Source organism: Paroedura picta, chromosome 3, assembly GCF_049243985.1.
Source record: "Paroedura picta isolate Pp20150507F chromosome 3, Ppicta_v3.0, whole genome shotgun sequence".
NCBI lineage: Eukaryota > Metazoa > Chordata > Lepidosauria > Squamata > Gekkonidae > Paroedura > Paroedura picta.
In genome coordinates this window covers 135,393,423-135,415,319 of record NC_135371.1, presented here as the reverse complement: position 1 = coordinate 135,415,319, position 21,897 = coordinate 135,393,423, and the positions used below count along the sequence as shown (strand labels likewise).

Here is a 21,897-nt window from a genome sequence, read left to right as displayed (position 1 = left end):
ATTGCTCCATCGGAAGCAGGAGCCTTCCCTCCCTTCCCATGGGGTGCCTCCAAGTGAGAGGAAGGTTTGGATTCCGAATGCCCTCCCCACCTTGATGCGCCAGAGGTTGTCCGGGGGGGGGGTGAATGCCAGGGTACAAACCGTCGGGGGGCCTCCGCTGCCTCGGGGAGGGGGGGGCTGCACCTGCGGAGCTGGGAGGGGCTGGCTCCCTCCCTCCCTCCCTCCGCCCGCCCGCCCACCCGCGGCCCCTCCCCCCGAGCCGCTCAGCGGCTGCAGCCAGTCGCGGCTGGGCAAAAGTTTGGAGCGGAGCGGCGGCGAGGAGCGCGGCCGAGGAGCTCCTGCCATGCGCCCGCGCGGCGCCGAGGAGGACTGCGGCTGGCCAGGTAGCGCCCGGGGCTTCTCCGGCGGGGCTCGCGGGGGGAGGAAGGCGCCTTTGCCGCGGGGGCGGCCGGGGGGGGGGCGTGGGAGAAGCTGGTCCCAGCGCGCCTCTGAGGCATCCGACGGACCGAAGGGACCCGGGCGCCCGTCGCCTCCCTCGCCTGGTCCCTCGCCTGGCCAAGGAGGCGGCGGCGGCGGCGGCCTCGCTCGGGGTCACCCGCGGGGCTCGCTGCCCTGTTCTGCCCCGGGGTCTTCAAGGGGTCCGCAGACGAAGCCGCGAAGTGCCCCGGGAGCCGCCCCCGCCGCCGGGCATCCGTCGGAACGGCCCGGCCAGCCCCAGGAGCACAAGCGGAAACTTCTTCGCCGGCCGCCTTGCCTTTCCGCAGGGCTAGAGCGCGAGGAGGCGACCCAGGCAGCCTGCCTTTGGCCGCACGGACAGGTAGGGGGAAGGCCGCTTGGTTCTCGCCCAGTTCCCCTTCACAACTACCCCGTGAGGGAGGGGAGGCTGCGAGAGGGAGGCTGAGGCAATGTCACCTGGAAAACTTCATGAGGAACTGGGGGGGGGGGGGTTAGCCTCCCATATCCTCGGCCAACCCTCTAGCCCCCCGAGCAACGGGCCTTGGTCCCTGGACCCCCATCCAGAAAGAGTTGCACTGGATCTTCCATCTCCACATGTTCACACCGCCCCTCCTGTGGTGAGAATCCCCTTATTCAATCAGCTATTAAGAAAAGCAAGCCAGGGTGTGTGTGTTGGGGGGGGGGCTTGTGTTTGTATTGAGCTACATTGCCCTTTCTGCCCATTCTGCACCTTGTTTACGCCATCCTCATTTCTTTCCACTTTTGTCTCTTGTGCCTTTGCTGACACTGCCCTGTCACCTACTCCCCTAAAGTCACATCACTATGATCTGTCTTCCATTCAGAGCCTCTCAGGGGGACCTGGCCATGCAACCAGTCGCCTAATGCTTGACAGAATCAATTGATACTAATATGCTATGTGTGCAGGGGTAGGGGGGTAATAGGGGAGAGGATGTGTATTGCTTAAGCAAACATAAACAAAAAGGGGGTTGCCGCACATTAGCAATGGCCCAGCAATAAAACACCCATGACAACCAGGGCGAATAAGAACAATCAGTAGTTATGATACACAATTCAGTTTTTTTAAATGTGTCAGAATCTCAAAGGCAGAATTATTATTTTTGTAAAATCAAAGATTGCAGTGCCTAGGAAGAATATGTCCATCCATCTGAAAAATCAGTGATTAATTCAATACATTGCCAAATAACAAAGTCCACAAAATTCAATGGAGACTTAACTCAGTCATAGCAATTGCCATTTCCATTAAAGGGGTGTAAACCCACTCCCTAAAAAGAAACCAGTGTTCTGGCATTAACTAGGTATGCAAGTAGAAAACAGCTTACTCAAAATCTTTAATAAATGCTTCAAATACATGGGATAATCCTGCAACAGTAAGTTACAGAAGGCAAAAAGGACCTTCCCCTCAGTTTGTTGTTGACATTTGGACTGGGGGTGTTAGGAAATGCCCCTCATTGTGGAGGTCAGTGTGTTGGAATGGGTTGATTTATCACTAATACCATCCTGGGTTTTCTGTCAATATTGCTCCTATACACACGATATAATCTCATGCAAACCTCCCCAGCTATCTGCATCAACAGCAACTCCTGGCACTCACTGCTGCAGGACGGTTGCCCAACACTGGATGGAAAGCCCACAAACCCCTTTGAGTTTCCCTTTTGGGGTTGGAGATGCTGTGGGTGAAAACTGATCTGCAGCCCATGAGGAGGATCTGGCCCCACATACATTTCTCTCTCCTCTTGCCTCAGCCGCAAGGCAGGAGATTATGGAAACCAAAAGCGATTGTAACGACCACGCCAGCCTCTTGCTCTGTATTTGCAGAGTTTAAATCTTTTCCCGTTGGCTTCCAAAGTTAGCTCTGACCTCTGATCCTTATACTCGGGCAACAGTTGGAGAGTTTAGGTAACAGCTTCCCTCTTTCTTTCTTTTATTTCTTTTTGATAGACTTGGTTTCTCTTGTTTGAGAGTGACGACATATCTGTTCTGTACAGCAAATTCTTAGAAAAGCTGCATTTCAGGGGACGTCCCTCTTTAATTAACATCGTGGCTCTCTAGTACAGAATGGAGAATTGACTCAGCCTCTTCAAAATGACCTACATGAACGACCTCATCCCCGCCCCCCCCGTATCAGCCAGCTCCCCGATCCAGCCCCCTCAAGTCTCTGTACCTCCAAATGGCAGAAATACTGAAGATGGAGGTAGAAGTCCTTCTCTTGCAGTAGGATTTTGATTTCTACATTTCTGCATTTTTCTTCTTTGTTTATGTATAGTAACCTCCTTTTTTTGCAAGCTGCTTTGGGTCACCAGTGGGGGGAAGCATCATATAAATACCTATACTTTCATATATTCACAATTCTAAGTTCTATAATGAGAAAGCTGCAAGTCTGAAACAAAGATCAATCATGTAGACATACAGCATTTTTATCATTATAGTACATCTCTTTTTAATATCAGATCTGTGTATCGATTATTGAGGAATTTCAAGTATTTGAATGAAGAAGAACAGGGGGCACGCTGTGATCCTAAACAGAGATATGCCCTACTATACCCTTAGAGGGTATAATTCTGTTTAGGATTGCACTGGCAGACAGCAATTGTTAAGAAGGGGATAAAGGTTATTTATAAGAGAGGGCAATAGGTGCTCACCTACTGAGTTTAGACCAGTTTCTTTATGAGATTCTCATGAACGGGGATGTATTATGGCATCCCAGACTGGAAACAGCTACATTCTGTTGCTTGGGCCCAGAGAGCTGTTAATTATTATTTAGCCATATCTCACTTTTCTTCCATCATGGGATTTAAAGTAGCATTCATGGAGTTCCCCAGAGGACTGCCATTCAGACTATTTGCTTGGTTGTGGTATCATGTACTCCCCAATCATACCTGGGGCATCTCCACTCCTTGATTGTGAACACCACAAATCTATCCATGTTATGATTCTGGATGCATTCGGGAAGAGTCTACACATCACAAGCACACCCATTCATCTTCCTTCTCATTTCCTGTTGGAGCACTGAGGACAGGACAATCCTGACTTCTCATGCCCTGTCTGGTAAAATAGGCTCTGAGAAGATGTCCAGGGACTGAACTAGATAGCGCCTTTCAGCTTTGGGGTTGGCTGCTGTCCAGTGCTTAATTTGTAAAATGATAGCCAAAGTTCAAGCCTACCCAGAAGCCATGGCTTCTGTCCAGGAAGCCTTAACCCCTAATCTTTGGTGGACAGGGACGTGCTAGCTCAGTCATGAGCATAAGTCGCTGTACATTCTCAGATGCACCGCTTCAGATAATCAGAAGGTGAAGAGAAACTCTTTATACGTATTTAATACCCTTTCATTTGCTATTCTGTAATCTGTATATAATTTTGTTCTGGATAAATAAAAATACTTTTAAAAAAGAAGAAAGGGCAGAGAAGGACTGTCGCCAACAAATGTAGTATATGGGTGGCGATACCCCTAGAGCTGCATCTTTGTATACAAGAAGACTGAATATATCAAGCTGAACGGATAGCATAATTGTGTCTCCGTTTAGATTCCCCCCCCTTTAATATTTTATTGCAGCATCACAAATGCTTGATAGCCGGACAACAACAGAGTGGTAAAACCTCCGTTTGCATTGGAAAACTGGTGCTGGCGAGCACAGGGGAACCATTGCACCATTGTTTCTCTGCTTGATGAAAAACATGGGGTGGATTCCTTCAGTCCAATTTTATGAACATGACCAAAGTTACGCAAATGGGCTGCTGGACAGGTGGCTGCTGGAAACAGAATCTGTACTCTGACAAAAACAAACTCCAGCTCCAATTAATCACTAAACCTGATTTTCCAACGAACACAAATCTAGCTGTATAGGGTGGAATGTACCCCTAGGCCCAGAACAATGTAAAAAGTAGGTAAGTAGATTTATCTTTATATATTTACAATAACATTTCAAGGGGGGAGGGAAGAATACTAGAAAAGCTCCTACAAGGCATCAAAGAGTTAAAGAGTCCTAATGTTTAACAGAAAATACCAATGCACATGGATGAGCATCTACTGTATGCGTCGCAGGCTTAAGCCTCAGAACGGGGGGGGGGGGAATCTTCTGGTATATGAATGTGCAATAGAGATAGTCTATGGATGTTGAGACAGTTCTTATAGTGTTTGAGTAAATGGGCTCAGAGGGGTGTAGCTCTTCTTAGGATGGCCTTATAAGTCTTCTCTCCTTGGGGGAATTTTGTGCCTGAAGGCTGAGCAATACAGAAAGTGAGGTCTCCTTGCCTTTGACTCCATCAGAGGGATGCTGGTGAGTGCTGAATTATTTCCACATAGCTTCTTAGTACCCCTTGCGGATTCTCTCAGTGATTGGAAGCCCCATGCAGAGTTCTTTGGGTTCAGCCTCAGGCTCTCCGCACAGTGCCCTTTGTGCCTCAGCTCCAAACTGAGCTGTGTCAATAGAGTGATTGCAAAGAATTCTGTTTGAATAGGCCTTACTCGCCATGAGCTCTCCTGGGTCAAGCAGTGGCCGGTGCATTACATTAACAACTGCTGTCATTTGGTGGATTTCCTGCAAATGACCCATCTACCCTGAAGCAGCAGGGATGGGATGGGAAAGGTATCACGCCAAGAGGAGAGGGCAGCTGTTATTCTCCCCCCCCCCCAGCTCTGGTTGCTTTTCAATATCTTGAAGAATTTATGGATTCACTTTGAAAAGTGTTCAGCAGTAGTCCCACTGAGCACCCTATGCATGAGCACACAGAGATGCATGGGGCACCAAGACTTTCCTCTGCGCAGAGACTGAGTAAAGCAAAGACAAAATTAGGGTTGAGTTATACACAGGCGACAAAAATGTAACCCATGAGCCCAGGCAGTTGTGACTATGAGAGCCACAAAATTTTCCTCACCTCTTCTGACGTCTTTTTCCATTCATTCGTTCCAAGTGAGCTGTCCTTTGCTGAGCATCCTCCCAAAATGCCCTCAGCCAGTTGTGTTGGTGGCTCTTCCTGTGCGGTCCACTCTTACACAGCTGATGAAGAAGGCATAGCCAGCTATTTGGAGCACTTCTTGGCCTGAGCTGATGGAATCCGAAGAGCTCAAAGGACCTACTTGTAATGAGTAGGTCTTGTACACCATAACTCAGTGCCAACTGCAGTGGCTGTGGAGGCTCTTGAGTCTGGCTTGGCAGAAAGGAAATTGCTGTAGTTACCATATATTGGGTTTTTATTTTGTGTGGTTTAATCACTTTTCTACAGGATGGGAGAAGAGCAGGTTGGTCTTGGTGTGTTTAAGACAACCTGGGACTGGATTACCTTATGAGATAACTGGGAAAAGCTATATTTGGAAAAGCTATATTTTCCAGTGGCCAGTCGTCACTTTTCCTAGGCTCTCTCAACTAAGTTCCCATAAACAACAAGCTGCCTACCTGCTTGAACAATGGTCATAGCTTTCCTTTACTGAGTCAGGCCACTGGTTTGTCAAGGTTAGTATTGCCTACTGTGACCAGTAGCAGCTATCCAAGACCTTCCACTTGTCAGCTGGAGATGCTGGGGATTGAACCTGGGACCTTACGTATACTGAGCTGATGCTCTACCACTTAGCCAGCCTTTCCTGACTTGTTGCTTCCTCTTTTACCGCTTCTATCATCATTGTTCCCTCATTATTTGTATTTCCTTTCTCATACAAATATGAAAAACCTCAGTCCCCTGCCAGGGTTGCCTCTTGCTTTTACCTTCTGCTTGGAACCCTGAGAGAGTCAGCTGCCCTCCTCCCTAGAACTCAGTACATGAGGAAATATTTTGGTCTTGTTACTCACTTCCGTTCTCATCCCTGGCTTAATCTGACATTGTCCAGTGTCGTTTTTCAGTGTAATTCCATCAAATGTAATTGCTAGTGCATGTAGTTTGTTCCAGGCAAGGTCTGGCATTGCTGAAGCATCTTTACTACAAACAAGCACACAGAGTGAGGCGTACTGCAGTCTTTACTGCCTTGACTTACGCTGTGCCCCTAAGTAAAACTTTGTAGTGGTTCCCAATTCTAGTCTCTTAAGGGGCCTTCAACCAATATCCAATCCAACATCAGACAGACATGGACATTTGGTGTGTAACTAGGCTGTCCTTTGACCTTTGTATTTTTTTTGTCTCCAGGAGTAATAATGCCAGCCTGCCATGATTCTCTTTTCCCTAAGAGTTTCCTTCTCATCTTATTACAAAATGATGTGATATCTGATTAGTAATTCTGAGTCTCCTTCTCCTCACTTTCTTCTTCAGCAGACTATAGGAACATATAAAGGTTCCTGTCAAAGTCAGCATTGTCTACTCAGACAGTCAGCAGCTCTCCAGGATCTTAAGTAAAGGACTTTCATGTCACCTACTATTTGACTATTTAAACTAAAGATTCCAAGGGCTGAACTTGGGATATTCAGCCTGCTCTAAACCAGTGATCCCCAACCCCCCATCCATGGACCAGTACTGGACCATGGATCAGTCAGTACTGGGCCGTGGCTCCAGGCTATATTTGCTAAAAGCGCCATTAAGGTCTGAACAGCCGTCCCTTAAGACTCCCCCTCCCCCTACCGGGCCTCAGTAAAATTGTCAAGCGTTGACCGGTCCCCAGTGATAAAAAGGTTGGGGACCACTGCTCTAAACAATTGGGCCCTTCCATTCTAGAAGATATTCTGGATCCTCCATGGGGATGAGTTCTCAAAATGACAAAAAGCTGAGCCAAACCCAAATAGCTTGGTGTAGTGGTTAAGGGCAACAGCCTCTAATCTGGCTCCCTGCTCCTCCACATTTAGTCAGCTGGGTGACCTTGGGCTAGTCACAGTCCTGTTAGTGTTGTTCTTACAGAGCAGTCTTGTCAGAACTCTCACAGCCTCACCTACCTCACAAGGTATCTGTTATGGGGAGCTGAAGGGAAGGTGATTGTAAGCCATTTTGAGGCTCCTTCAGATAGTGAAAAGCAGGATATAAAAACCAACTGTTCTTCTAGCTAGTTTGATTTTATTGACTGCCTCTCGTTTTAGTGAAAATTCTTATGAAATGGTTTTCTTTGGCTCACTGTTTTTGTTTTAAGATTACACCTGCATCTTCCCATCAGGATAATGCTGAGAAATCGGCATCAATGGCCATTTCAGCACCAAATGCAACAGAGAAGCTGCACAAATCAGATTAAACCACTGCTTGTGACATCAGAGGTGTTCCAGCTAATCAGATACTTTCTATCATAACTATGATTTAGTCTGTTCTTTTTATGCAGCAGACTGTCAGTAGGACATTGATGGGTAATGAAGATCAGAATTAAGAAACAGTAGGAGGGGACAGGTGGGAAAGAACTGGAATAGCAGTCTGTTGTAGGAGACCAGCAAAAATACATGCAAGTGATAATGAGCTTCTTCTAAGAGTGGCTGAAGCCATTAGATCCCAATTCAAAAATGCAATGTTATTGGCTGAGGAAACCTCATACTGGCATCACATGCCAGTATTCTTGCCTCAGACATCCCCTCCCCAGCCAAGCACCGAAGCCCCCGCTGCGTTGGATTGTTGCTGTAAGGCTTATGCCAAGTGAGCCATGGAGTGTGCGCCATTAACGCACTGGGAGCTAATCCTTTTGTGTTTTAACAAGAGAGCAGCCCCCTTCCTCCCCCAACCTTTCTCTTGAGTAATCAAGGTCAGTGCGGGCATGTGTGTGCATGGGTGTGTGTGTGTGTGCGTGCATGTTTGAGTGAGTGAATCAAGGCAATTCTGATGCTTGTTTATTGGGAGGGGGGGGTCTTGAGGAGAGAAAGCTCTCTTCTCCATTCCTAGCAGTGGTGTTGTGGATGAGGCACATTTGTCCTTCAAGAGAGCTTTTCTTCCCTCAGGCCAATGGCAAATGTTACAGAAGCTCCATTTTTTCCTCATTTTCTCCTAAGTGAAAGGGTTGGAAAATAGCCCCCTTCCCCCAAATTTAAGAATTCTTCAGTTGGCCCCACTCAAAAAGTCCAGAGCACATGTTCACAGCATGAGCCTGCTGGATGAAAATATCAAAATTCTCGTCCTTTTCCCCGGATTCCCTTTAGAAGTAAGATGTTCTGAAATAAGGGATTGCATTGATATTATAAAATTGGCTCTATATATTCTATTGAATCAGAGCTAGGATGTATTATAAAACAGCAGGCATCTGGCAGTACAGACCCTAGAATGATATACAGAAGAGACACCTGACGCTGTGTCACACAGCATTGACAAAAGATGCCTAAATTCATGTAATTTAATTAACAAACCAAGAGGTAGCAGCAAGTTATCAGGATCATGCATTGCTTGTTCGGCAGTTCTTTAAGAGTTCCAAGGTGATGATGTTCTTCTTTCAAGGCAGTTAACACTGAAATCAGCATTCTCCCAGCAGGACTGGTAGCCAGTATAACACCTGTTTTAAAAAGAAAGGCTCCATTGGGATAGGGGAGATGCTCAGGACACATTGGCCTGATGTCTGTAAATTGGTGTTAGGCATGTGGAATAAGCTTTCTTGACTTGAGACACAGCCTGCCTGACTTCAGCAAAAGGCAGACATTCCTCACCCAGCAAGGGCCTTTTTCATCAGGGCTCCCAAACTTTGGAAAGCCTTTGCCTGTCCCCCCCCCCCCATATCGGTGTCTTCTGCAAGTCAGTGAAGCCTTTTTATTTTGTGTGAAATACCCTCAGTAATGGTTACGAGCCTCCTCCCTAGTTCTGGTATTGTTTATGTGTCTTGAATTGAGCTGTTTTATCACTTTAAATTTTGTTTGTAGTTATTCAAATGTCTCTCTGTGTGCTGCCCTGAAAGGTGGCACAAAATATCTTTTTTTTAAAAAATGGTACCACAGGATGAAGAAAAATACATGTGTTTTGGAACATGAGGGCTCCTACAATTAAAATGTATTGGGAGTAGCTCTAGGAAAGACAAAAGCAAGTATTTCTGTATGGTTTCTTCCCTATTGGGATTTCTTAAAATCCATGTGGAAAAAGGGGTGCCATCTCCATATGACATTGTAGTCCTGGCGAACCCACCACTTGGGCTTCAAGGGGCTTTGTGCTCTGAGCCGGATTTATTGTGGGAAGTGTGGGTTGGCTAAGGGTGAGTGTACATATAGATTCCCAAAGTTTTCATTTCCTCCAGAAGAACTGTTATTTGTAGTCTCTGAAGACCAGTTTTAAATCTGGGACAATTTCAGGTCGCACCTGGAGTCTGGCAACTATAATGGATGTTCTATTTGCAGCCAATATGGGGAGGGGCAGAACTAAACTCTTCATCGCCATCTTTATAGACCCTTAACAAAGTGCCTTTAACAGCTGAGTTGAGATGTAGCTTCACACACAGCTCAGCTGGGGAAGTGGAAGGGAGGAGGAAGGGGGTTTCCCAGGCAGGGGGGCAGTCATGTTTGTTGTCTTACTGGTACTTTTACACTGATGGGACAGAGGAAAAAGAAGACAAGAGAGTCAGAGCAGAGAGAAGCACAGGAACTAGGCGTGCCAACCTCCAGGTGGGGGCTGGCATTCTCCTGGAATTACAATTGATCTCCAGACTACAGATATCAGTTCCCCTGGAAAAAACTGCAGCCTCAGAGGAGAGCTTCTATTGCGACATTTCCATGCTGATCTGGAACTCCACTCTTCCGCTGGCACCACCTCCAAATCTCTAGAAATGGCCCAAGCCAGAGTTGGCAATGAGGTATGCAGACACCATTCCCAGCTGTTCCCACCTCACTCATCGCTGCTTGTCCCACCCTCGTGTGGAAGCCGCCAGTGCAAGGGCCAATAAGTCTGAATAGAATATAGAATACAAAATACCTTTATTGGTATAACAATGATTTAAAAAAAGATAAAATGGTACAGCCAAGCGACATGCACAATCCTCCAAGAACACACAAATATCACAAGATGGCTATACCGCAATGCGCAGTCCACAGTGGGCTCACAGAGGTCCACTCTTAGCCGGTACAGGGTTCAGATATGAGCAATTCACCCTTGGTATTGTGAGGGCAATCTGGCTGCGACATCTGTCACCCCATTGATCGCCAGGGTTGATTCGGCTGATCTGGCTGGCTAGGCGGGTGTCCCCTACCTCCCTCACCGCTCCATGTGCGTCCCTCCTGAAGCTGCACACTCAGTGGAAGAGGACAACCATCCCACAGCTAGAACCTCCAAACAAGCTCAAGGCCAATAAGTCTAAAGTGAGACATGATGGAAGGTACATGGCTGCTCCTGAAAACAGCCACCCACAGCTCATTCTTCCCTCTTCCTCACGAGTAGGACAGAATGTGTGGCACGTGGCAGCATCAGGTTCTACATTTTCTCAAGTGGCAGCCGGTAAAACGGAGGAGGGATCAGGCAAATTTGGATTAGGGTTAGGTTGGGAAGCAAAATCATCCCTGGAAACCTCTGGAGACCTGGGGATGGAGATTAGGGAAGACAGGAACCTCGTAGCGGTACAATGTCAGGGGAACTGATCTCCGTAGTGTGGAGATGAACTGTAATTCCAGGGGATTTCCTCCTGGAGGTCGGCATCCATATATGGTATGTAAGGCTGGAAGGAGACAAAGTGTGATTGTTACATGGATTTCTCCTGTAATACTTTGGGAGAACTAGTCCTTTGTATACAAAACCAACACAAAATCTAAGCTAGGTTAGGCAGACCAACACTGTGACCCAGATGGTGACTGTCCTAACACATCAAAGCTAGTGACCAGGTCCCCAAATCTAAGGAAATAAACCTTTTCTTGGAAGTAGTCCACGTGAAGAGGATCTCGGGGTCTTAGTAGACCAGACACTGAACATGAATCGGCCGTGGGACTCAGTATCTAAAAAGGCAAACGGGATTTGGGGCTGTATTAAAATAAGTATAGTGTCCAGTTCACGGGAGGTGATGTTACCATTTTACTTTGCTCTGGTAAGACCTCACTTGGAGTACTGTGTTCAGTTTTGGGCACGACAACTGAAGAAAGGTGTAGAGAAACCAGAGCATGTCCAGAGGACGGCTATGAAGATGGTGGGGGTTTGGAGACTGAGTCATATGAGGAAAGGTTGAGGGAGTTTGGTCTCTTTAGCCTGGAGAGAAGATGACTAAGAGGTGATATGATAACTATCTTCAAATACTTGAAGGGCTGTCATAGAGAAAATAGAGCTGAGTTGTTTTCTGTTGCTCCAGAAGGGCGGACCAGAACCAATGGGTTCCGCGAAACATCCGGAAGAAGTTCCTGACAGTCAGAGCATTTCCTCAGTGGAACAGGCTTCCTTGGGAGGTAGTGGTTTATCCTTCTTTGGAAGTTTTTAAGCAGAGGCTAGATAGACATCTGACAGAAATGCAGATTTTATCAACTTGGGCAGATTGTGAAAGGGTGGGCAGGGAGGGATGTGTCAGTGTTTGTCTCTTGTGGCCCTTCCAGCTTGGTATAGTGGTTAAGAGTGTTGCCTTCTAATCTGGTGAGCTGGGTTCGATTCTGTGCTCCCCCACATGCAACCAGCTGGGTGACCTTGGGCTTGCAACAGCATTAATAAAGCCGTTCTGACCGAGCAGTGATATCAGGGCTCTCTCAGCTTCACCTCCCTCACAGGGTGTCTGTTGTGGGGAGAAGAATGGGAAGGAGATTGTAAGCCGCTTTGAGACTCCTCCGGATAGAGAAAAGCAGCATATAAGAATTAAGTCTTCCTCCTCCTCCTCCTCCTCCTCCTCCTCTTCTTTCCTTGCATACTCAGGGAATTGCTGATTGTCACTGTAGGGTGGTAGGTGAATTTCCTCCAGGCCAGGATGGATTCTGGAGATTTTTGGTGTGTGTGTGTGTGTGGGGGGGATCCTTGGGTATAAAACTGGGATCACTGTGGGTAGGCAGGTAGTTGTGAGTTTCTGCATTGTGGAAACGGTTGGACTAGATGACTCTGGAAGTCCCTTCCATCTCTATATTTCTATGATTCTAAGCCCATGCCCCTGGCAAGACTAAGTCTCTGGGAAAGGGCAGTTCTCCTCTGTGCTCCCTGCCTGCCTAGGACTCCAAGTGGCAGAGGAATCCCAGCACAAGTGTTTCCAGTAAGCAAGTACCCCTGTTCTTTGAAATGCAAACGGTGCCAGCCAGTGCCAGGAGTAGACAGACTTATGTTTTGGAGAAGCTGAGATAGAATGTGACTCATTTCTGCCACAATATTCAACAGGTTGCAAACAGACTGTGTATAAACTCAGTAACTGTGGTGGTGGGAGCCACTTGCACAGCAAAGAGCCCTGCTTTGTGGGCATTAACATTCTCTTCTTTTCACAATTCCTTACCAGGTAGGAAATGGAAAGTTACACTGGTGGGTTCAGCCCAGTTCCCCCTGTGCTTCTTTCTATTCATTTCCCAGCTTGTTTCACTTCAATAGACCTTTTATCCTCCCACTTCTGGAAGGGTATTCCCTTGATACCCTTTAAAATAATGCCCATTTACAGTAATGTCTCAGACATGGCCTCACTGCATGTAGTATGATACCCCACAGTTGCTTTGGCAACCTAGTTAATTCAACTCTCCAGGAAGCTCCTGTATTAGCAACTGCTGAGCACTCTATCTATGGAGGGAAGAAACCAGAGAATACTTTGTTGCTTGCAGAGAACATAAATGAGAAGAGCAAAAAGTCCAGATGGGCTTTGGGGATAGTCAGGGATACAAGCAGTGACTTGTCCTATGAGGTTGATGGGGTCTTAGTCCATCTTTCCATCTTTACAAACTCCAGTACTGTATAGTGGAGCTCTTATTTATAAAATAGGTACACTTTTTAAAACAATGCAATTTAGAAATAATCCCATTAGGATTTTAGGAATATTTCCTCTGTTATATTTGGGTGGTATTTTTTTCTCTCCAAGATGATGGCAGTAGGATGTCAAATGAAGCAGGCTTGTGCAAAGAGGCAAGGAAATTTTATCTTGGAGTGGATTAGCAGAAAGGCTCTATTTTTCACAGTGAGGTTCTAACTAATAATTATATTTAGATTCACATTTTCTCCTAGATCAGACTGGCTGATGTGTTTGAGGGCCAGAGTCTGCCTCTGCCATATGTAGCAAAGCTTAATCTATTAAGGTATCCTCCTAAGCACATGCCTGCCCTCGGGCTGCCAGCTCAGGGTTGGGAAATACCTGGAGACTTTGGGGGTTAAGCCAGGAGTGGGCGGGACTGGGGTGGGTGAGCATCATGCCTTAGATCCCACCCTCCAAAGCAGCCGTTTTCCCCTGATGAGCTGTAAATCCAGAGGATCCCCAGGTATCCCTCCCCTGCCCTGATATTCCTTAGACCAGGGGTAGTCAATGCTGGCAGGGACTCCTGGGAATTGTAGTCCACGGACATCTGGAGAGCCACAGTTTGACTACCCCTGCCTTAGACATTCCTGCACTTATCATGTGACACTTTTAAAACGTCTGATGGAGGCTAACTGGTATGTGCTTACACAGCCTGGATGTTTAAGATCATTGTAGATGACCCCCATTCAATACCTTAATCTTAAATTTATTTAACTAGGAATCCCAGCGTACTTTAACCCAGTGGTCCCTAACCTGCGGGCCGCGGCCTGGTGCCGGGCCGCGAAGGCCATGGCGCCGGGCCACGGTTCCCTCTCCCCGCCCCCCCCCGCAGTAAAAAACGTACCAGGCCGCAAGCTTGCAGCCTGGGAAGCTTCTTACTGCAGGACGGGAGGAGAGAGAATCAGGGCCGCGCCCGCCCATCGCACATGGGCGGCCGAAATCATGCATGCGCGAAAGTGCCACGCATGTGCGATTTGGGCCGCACATGGCGCATGCGTGCATGCACAGCCGCACATGCGCGATGCAGTTGCCCTGACGGTCCCCAGCCTAATAAAAAAGGTTGGGGACCACTGCTTTAACCACAGCCCCACCCAGATATATTATCTCAAAACACTTCCAGGTAACATCATAGAGGGAGGACTATGGTTTGGTGGTCAAGCAGCTGCTTTCCATGCAGAAGGTCCCGGGTTCAATCCCCAGCATCTCCAGTTAAAAGGATGTAGTAGATGATTGTGAGGTTTCTGCAGATTACTCCAGTAATGAATCTTTGTCCTGTTGCAAAAGCAAGTAAACCCTAATCTCTACGTTGCCAAGACTATTGCTCTGAATGACCGTAAATAAAACTTCTTGTTGTTCCTGTTGTTCTTGTTGTTGCCAAGAATGGCTTGTACAGGTAAAACTCAGGCTTATATCCCCATTCCCATACCCGCCCCCCCAGGAATCCAGTTTATGGGAGAACTTCAAAAGACACAGCAAAGGGAAACTATTAGCAGGCCTTGTCAAGGACAGAGCGAGGTCCAAATCAGTTCATTTGCAAGATAAATGGGGGATAGTGTGAAAGGGGACTGGAAAGGGCACCCCAGTGGTGAAACAATAAAACGAGGAAGGGGCGCCAGTGGTTCAAACAGATAAGCAGATAGAGCTAATACTACATCTCCTAATGATTACAGGATCCATGGCAGATTTTTAAAAAACCCACACAATTTGATAGTGCTGTGGCAGACCTCTACCTGAGACCCTAGAAAACTGAGATGTTACCAGTCAGAGCAGACAATATTCTTCCTCATAGTCTGACTCAGTAGAAAGCGGAATCTTGTGTTCATAATTGTAGTAAATTGTGAACTCCACTCATTTTGGCAGAGCACTGGAAGAATAAAAATCCCTCATTGCCCTTGAGCTCTTTTCTTTAGCTTTTATTTAACCCTTTTTAGTCTGTACAAGCATTTCCAAGCAACTGGCTGGCATTTTAGTCTGAGTGTACATAATCATTCATTTATTCATTCATTCATTCATATAGACAACCCTTACTGAACCAGTCTTCTTGGGTTGGTTTACAGTTAATTATATAATACAGGTAAATTTGTCGATACTGTTATAAATCAATAAAATATTTAAACAATTTGGACCATCTATGAGTTAGTTAAACCAGTTGTATAAAGTATTATTCCCTCTAGTCAAGAAGGAAGGGAGAAATAAGCAGAGTAGCTGTACCCGTTCTCTGTACACAGTCTGTAGGAATACTTTCTCCCTTTCCCCGATCCTTTTCAGTATACCCTGCAGACAGGGCTGCCAGCTCTTGGTTCAGAAAAATTTAGAAACTTTGGGGGTGGAGCCTGCAAGAGGGCAGGGTTTGGGGAGGGATTTCTATGGGGCACAATGTCATACAATCCACCTTCTAAGCATCCATTGAAACCTAATTTCTTGTAAAGTTTTGAGTATCTTATGTGCCACTTAATGTGATCTAGGAAGCTCCAATGGTGAGAAACATGAACAAACTGATTAGGGTAATGATATGGTAAGGGAAAATCCCAAGGCAGTGCTAAACAATGAGAGTCTAATTAAGTAAGAAACAACAATTGCAAATCTGGGGAACTATTAAAAAATCCCAGATGAGTGACAACAACACAATAGCTGTTGTTTAAAAAGTGGTCAGATGGTGTCCTTGCAGAGGTCAGTCAATAGGAGGAGAGAGACGAGTAGGAGAATAGCTGCACTGAAAGTCTGAAGACTATGGCAATAGGCACTTGAAGGTGGGACCACCTTCAGTTGTTATTGAGTCATATTTGCATATCCAGTAGGAAGATGAAGGAGAACACTAGAGAATGAAATCTGGTCACAACCGCTCATCCAGCAGATATACTTCTTCCCACCCACCCCCTATCCCAATGGCCCTTGGTAAACCTGCACCAAATTTTTATTATTATTAATTAGATTTATTACCCACCGCTCCTAGCCCACGGTGGGACAGTGGTCTCCAACCCCTGGTCCAGGGACCAGGACCGGTCCATAGATCAGTCGGTACCAGGCCGCAGCTCCTCCTTGTCCTCCTCCCCAGCTGCTGCCTCGCGGGCTGCCCTGCCACTCTGCTGCTGGCTCACCTTTGGTGCTCTCCACTGGCCACCATGGCTGGGGCTCCCTCTCAGCATGCCACTGCGCAGCTGCTGCTGGCAGCGCCCCCCAGCAGGCGGCAGGAAGTCAGGGGTGTTGGCAGGAAAGCAAGTGGAGCAGGGACTCAGGCAGCGACATCCCTTGGCAAAAGACGACCCCCCCCCCCCGGGCCTCAGTAAAATTGTTAAGCGTTGACCGGCCCCCGGTGATAAAAAGGTTGGGGACCACTGGGTTACAACATTAAACCCCCACACACACAGTAAAACAAACCATTCCAACTTAAAAACATTCTACATCTGATGATAGACTAAGCCCCCCACCACCACCTGTTCAACAACTGCCCCATCTGGCGCCTCAGAGGAAAAGATGTAATAGAAGGGGAGCCTCATGTCCTGGCCAAACTGAGGAGAGGCCCTTGATCTTATTGCCACCCAGCCTCAACCAAAAACCCGGTGGAAGAGCTCCATCTTGCAGGCTTTGCAGAACTGCACACGCTCTGTCAGGGCCCATAGCACTTCCAGGAGCTCATTCTACCAGGTCAGAGCCAGGACCTAAAAGGACCTGGTCGAGGCCAGGAGTACTTCTCATGGGCCAGGGTATTCTCCTATGGCAGTGGTTCTCAACCTACCTGATGGCACGATCCCGTTTGGGTTGCTGAGGCTGCCGCTGTGCTGCCGGAGCACACAACCTTCGTACCATTAGGAAGGTGGTGGCCTCGGCGACCCCTGGGAAATGGGTCGATCAACCCCCAAAGGGGTCGAAACCTCCAGGTTGAGAACAACTGTTCTAGGGGCATTATATCCTGCTCAGATCCCTTCCCCCTAATCCTGACTTCCCAAGGCTCCATCCTCAAATCTTCAAGAATTTATCTACCTGGAATTAGTCACCTGCCCCCCCCCCCAGTTTCACACCTTCAGGTTAACTTTGACAGCCATCTGGAAGCAGCTTTGACCTATATGTCTAGCCCCCCACTGGAGAAAGAACTCTTGAGTTTTGTCAGTTCAGATAGGAAAATGGAACAGGTGCACATGCAGAGGTATAGCGAGCAGGAGGATATATCACAAGGGGTGTATACATAAATCTATTTGGACTTGCCTTTCTGGAAGGGTGGATGTCTTGGCTTCTGAATGCTATCCCTAGCTATCTTACTCAATGCCACCAAGAGTAAAGGTAAAGGTATCCCCTGTGCAAGCACCGAGTCATGTCTGACCCTTGGGGTGACGCCCTCTAGCGTTTTCATGGCAGACTCAGTACGGGGTGGTTTGCCAGTGCCTTCCCCAGTCATGACCGTTTACCCCCCAGCAAGCTGGGTACTCATTTTACCGACCTCGGAAGGATGGAAGGCTGAGTCAACCTTGAGCCAGCTGCTGGGATTGAACTCCCAGCCTTATGGGCAAAGCTTTCAGACGGCTGCCTTACCACTCTGCGCCACAAGAGGCTCATGCCACCAAGAGTAGAAAAGTGTTAAAGATTGGGGTGGGTAAACAGGAGGAGCATTTCTCAAACTTATAGTATTTAAAAATAATCCCTGTTGTTAATACTTTACAGTTCTCAGTACTCACATAAATTATATCAGTCACCTTTGCAACATTTCAGTAACGTAGCTCAGTAAAATGGTTTCATTCATTTATTGCATAAATATATAGCCTGATTTTTGAGCAAACTACTTCTCCAAATGTCTTACAGTTATGCCACACCTACACAGTACAGGAGCCCCCTACTCAACAGCCCCTGGATCTCTGACTGCTGGCAAAGGCTAGCGATAGGGTTGCCAGCTCTGGGTTGGGAAATACCTGGAGACTTTGGGAGTGGAGCCATGAGTGGGCAGGATTTGGGGCAGGGAGGGACCTCAGTTCAGTATAATGCGACGGAATCCACCCACCAAAGCAGCCATTTCCCCCAGGGGAACTGATTTCTTTAGTCCGGAGATGACCTGTAATTTCAAGGGAACCCCACACCTGCCTGGAAGCTGGCATCCCTAGCTGGACAGTCTTTCTTCACACAAATCTGCTGTATGTGCAAATATTCTTTGAGCAGATAATTCTTTCTGCCATGGAAAGGGGAAGCAAGCGTCTTTGGGAAGTTCCTTCTCTAGCTAGTGGAATCAGAGACAGTTGACTGGTGGCTTGCCTGGGGCCCATTCAGTGGGAGAAGTGAAACTGAAATCAGGGATTTTGTTCATATTTTGGCAACTGACCCATCCAGTTCGTAGCCCCAAGAAAAGCAGGCAGGATCATCTGTGCCATACTGTTCTTAGGAACTTTATTTACTTCTATGGCGTTGTTTTTTATGGATAGCATAATTTATGCTTGGATTAATGGCTGAACAGCAGAAACAAACAACCCAGAAGACAGCAAGGAATTACAGCAGTTGACACTGGGAACACACCAATAACAACCGATATCTCAATGACCTTTCCTGTAGGGCTCTCTGGCCTGCCAAGGCTAGCCCAATCTCATCAGATCCCAGAAGCTAAGAAGCTTCAGCCTGGTTAGTATCTGGATGGGAGACCTCCAAGCAATACCAGGGTCACGGTGCACACACAGGCAATGGCAAATGAATGTCTCTGGCCTTGAAAACTCTACAGGGTTGCCATAAGTCAGCTGTGACTTGACAGCACTTTCCACCACCATGGACTCCCCTTCTGAGAGCAATATCCCTGCATATCCTGGCATTGCTTCCAGAGGCAGTGTCAGTCTACGGCTATCCCACTCTGAAAGTGGAAGTCCTGGTGTAGGGGGTCTCCTATATTGGCAACAGCATATGCAAGACTTACGTTTTCATTTAAAATCAGCTCAAAGACAATGTGATCTGGTGGTTAAGCCAGCAGACTCTAATCTGGAGAACTGGGTTTGATTCCCCACTGCACCACATGCAGCCAGCTGGGTGACTTTGGACTAATCACAGCCCTCTTAGAGCTGTTCTCTTCAGCTCTTCATTATTCCAAAAGTCAAAGATTGTACTGTATATCTGGAGTGGCAGTAACAGCAATTGATGGAAGTATTTAAAAAAATACCTTTCCAGCATTTAAGAAAATATTACTTAAAGGGATTTAAGTTCCAGGGGAGAAAAGATAAACTTTCAGCTGGTAATTAATTTGCTGAATCAAAGACATGCAAAATGAGATTGTAATAGGATGGAAGAAGGTTTGCTGTTACTGTATGCCATTTCATAGGTAGTTGCATTTTGATAACTAAACATTATCAGGTGTTGAACGCTGATCTGGCACATTCAATGTAAGTAAAAATAGTTTGCTATGGAAGGCTCATCTAACATCACTCAGGTTCTTGTGCACACAGATCTAGCTGCTAAAAGTGTGATCTCCCTTATTTCCTTTCTCACAAGACAGACATACACTGTCGTGATTCTCTCCATGCTTCTGGTGTGCCAGTCTGGTCTCCATGCTGTTACTCTGTTTGCATTTTTTTCCTCTCAAGCACCCTGTATTTTTTATTTGATCAGAACAAGAAAAAAGAGATTGTTTGCCTGCAGGAAGATTCGTGTCAAGGCCAGGGCTGATGGTAGCCACTGACCACCACTGCTGCTCAGTAGAGAAGCAGAGAGGGAAGTGGTAATTGCCCCTGCATGTTCCTAGAAGACAGAGAGAACTAGAGCGTTTGCCAATTCTATCTCATTCCGTCCATCGTGAGATTGTATTACACACTGACGAAGTATATTGAAACAAGGGCAACTCACCAGGACCTGTTTGTTGAATATTTTGTTGTAGAAATTGTGTTGAACTTTGGTACCCTCCAGTCAGGAGGTTCTTTCAGTAAACTTTATTGCACCTGCACAGATTCCTTTGTTCACTTGTTACATTTTGTGTACCCCTTTCTCTGACTTCTTGGGGAACCTGAAATTCCCTCCAGGCCAGACTGGTCAAGGATTCTGGCTTGGGTGGGAGAAAACATCATCCATTGCCTTGTTTTCCTCCACTGGGCTGCTTTTCTGCCACAATTTTCTCCCACAATTTCACTTGTGGCCAGGCCCTGCCCCTTTGCCTAAGACAACCAATGCCTTCTCTGGAGAAGTGGCTTTGCAGCCTTCCCCCTTGGAGGTTCCAGTGCCCCCAGGAGGGCTAGAGCCTATTCACCCTGAGTTCTTCCCCCTGGCAGAGCCTGTTTCCTTCATTGGGGCATGTGTCCCGTGGAAAGTGAAAGCAATTCCAGCCTCTCCACCACCTGGTAGCCATTTAATAATACAGATCCGGGACAGCCATTTTATGCCATGGTCCATCCTCCAGAACCTATTTTGCCACATTGTCCAGATTAGTATGTGATTGTGAGGGCAGGTTCTTCCAGAATATTTAACCCTTCAATGAAGGAAAGCCAGCATGGACACAATTTCTCAAGGATCACATCTCTTCTGCTGTCCTACTTGTGACTCAATAATTCTATTCATATATATCACAGGCCAAGAATGCAAGTGATACAGAAACCACCAGGGCCCATTCTGCACATGTTGGATAATGTACTTTCAGTGTGCTTTTGCGACTAGGGTTGAGTCTCCATGGGGCTTTTTATCCATTCCCTGCCCAGATAAATCTCTCTCCACTGCACTGAATGTGATTTCCATTTTGATTTGGTGCACTTTAAATTTTCCCTTTGCAATATGCATGATTGATCTATGGTAACCCTACCTTTCTCCCCACGATATCTAGGAGCAGATATAAGCTGTGATATTTGGAAAAAACACCACCAGTATAAGTGTAGATTTCTGCTTTTTGTGAATTAACTTCCTGCTCTATGCCTGCAATGCTGAAGAAGCAAAGCAGTCTTCCCTGTTTAGCCAGCATGTTAGTTCAAAGAATTCCTGGTTCCTGGTTGCAAGGCTTCCCTTCCTGTTTTAACGTGACTGTGCTCTAGAAGCTCACACTTCTTTCAACAGAGATTTGCCATGTTCTTTGAGAGGCTCAGGAGTCAAAAGAGAAGAAATAAAGCACTAATGCCAGCTAGACTTCACCTGACCCCCCCCCCTTGCTAGTTCAGGAATGGTAGTTCAGCTTTGTGACCACTGCTCCCCTCCCCCCTCTGAGCTTCCCCAATCAAGTGCAGAAGGTTTTCTGTTTCAATTTGGGGAGGGGGGAGGAAGGAGGAAGACCCAGCTTCAAATCAATCTGAATTCAGCTGGATTGACAATGGAAAAAACAAAGTAAGTGCATTATCCAACACGAGCGGAATGGGCCCAGGGTTTAGAACAGAACACCCTGTTTGCCTAGAGCAACTTGTTCTGTTCTCAGGATAAATTTCCTACCCTGATCCCCACCACAGGGCTTCAGACAGGCATGTTTCTGCCAGGGTCTGTAAGATCCAAGGTCATTAGCCTGCACGGTTATCCTATTATGTTAGCCAAGCAAAGGGAAGGGAGGTTGTTCTCTCTGGCAGGAAGAATCAGGGTCACCACTGGGTTCAACAGAGGCAAATGTTCTTCAGCAAAACAACAAGACAGATGGGAGATGGAGAAGAATGAGCTTAGAGTAGCACAGCAGCTTCACAAGGCTGAAGCTGAGCAACAAGATAGACACCTGAACCCTGTCCGACAGAACTGGACAGGGGCAGAAAGAATGCAATTGA

General features: G+C 46.9%; 1 protein-coding gene across 2 annotated transcripts in view; it reads left to right on the top strand.

Moving 5' to 3' along the window:
• The first annotated feature begins 267 nt into the window (after nucleotides 1-267).
• GCGR (glucagon receptor) overlaps nucleotides 268-21,897 on the top strand; it is a 42,687-nt gene continuing 21,057 nt past the window's right edge. Inside the window, exon 1 of one of the 2 annotated variants that reach the window (XM_077328081.1) lies at nucleotides 268-383. The gene's annotated coding sequence lies outside the window, so the exon portion shown is untranslated. Of the gene's footprint in view, nucleotides 384-796; nucleotides 818-21,897 lie in introns of those variants that run through there. The other variant, XM_077328082.1, reaches the window with a different exon arrangement.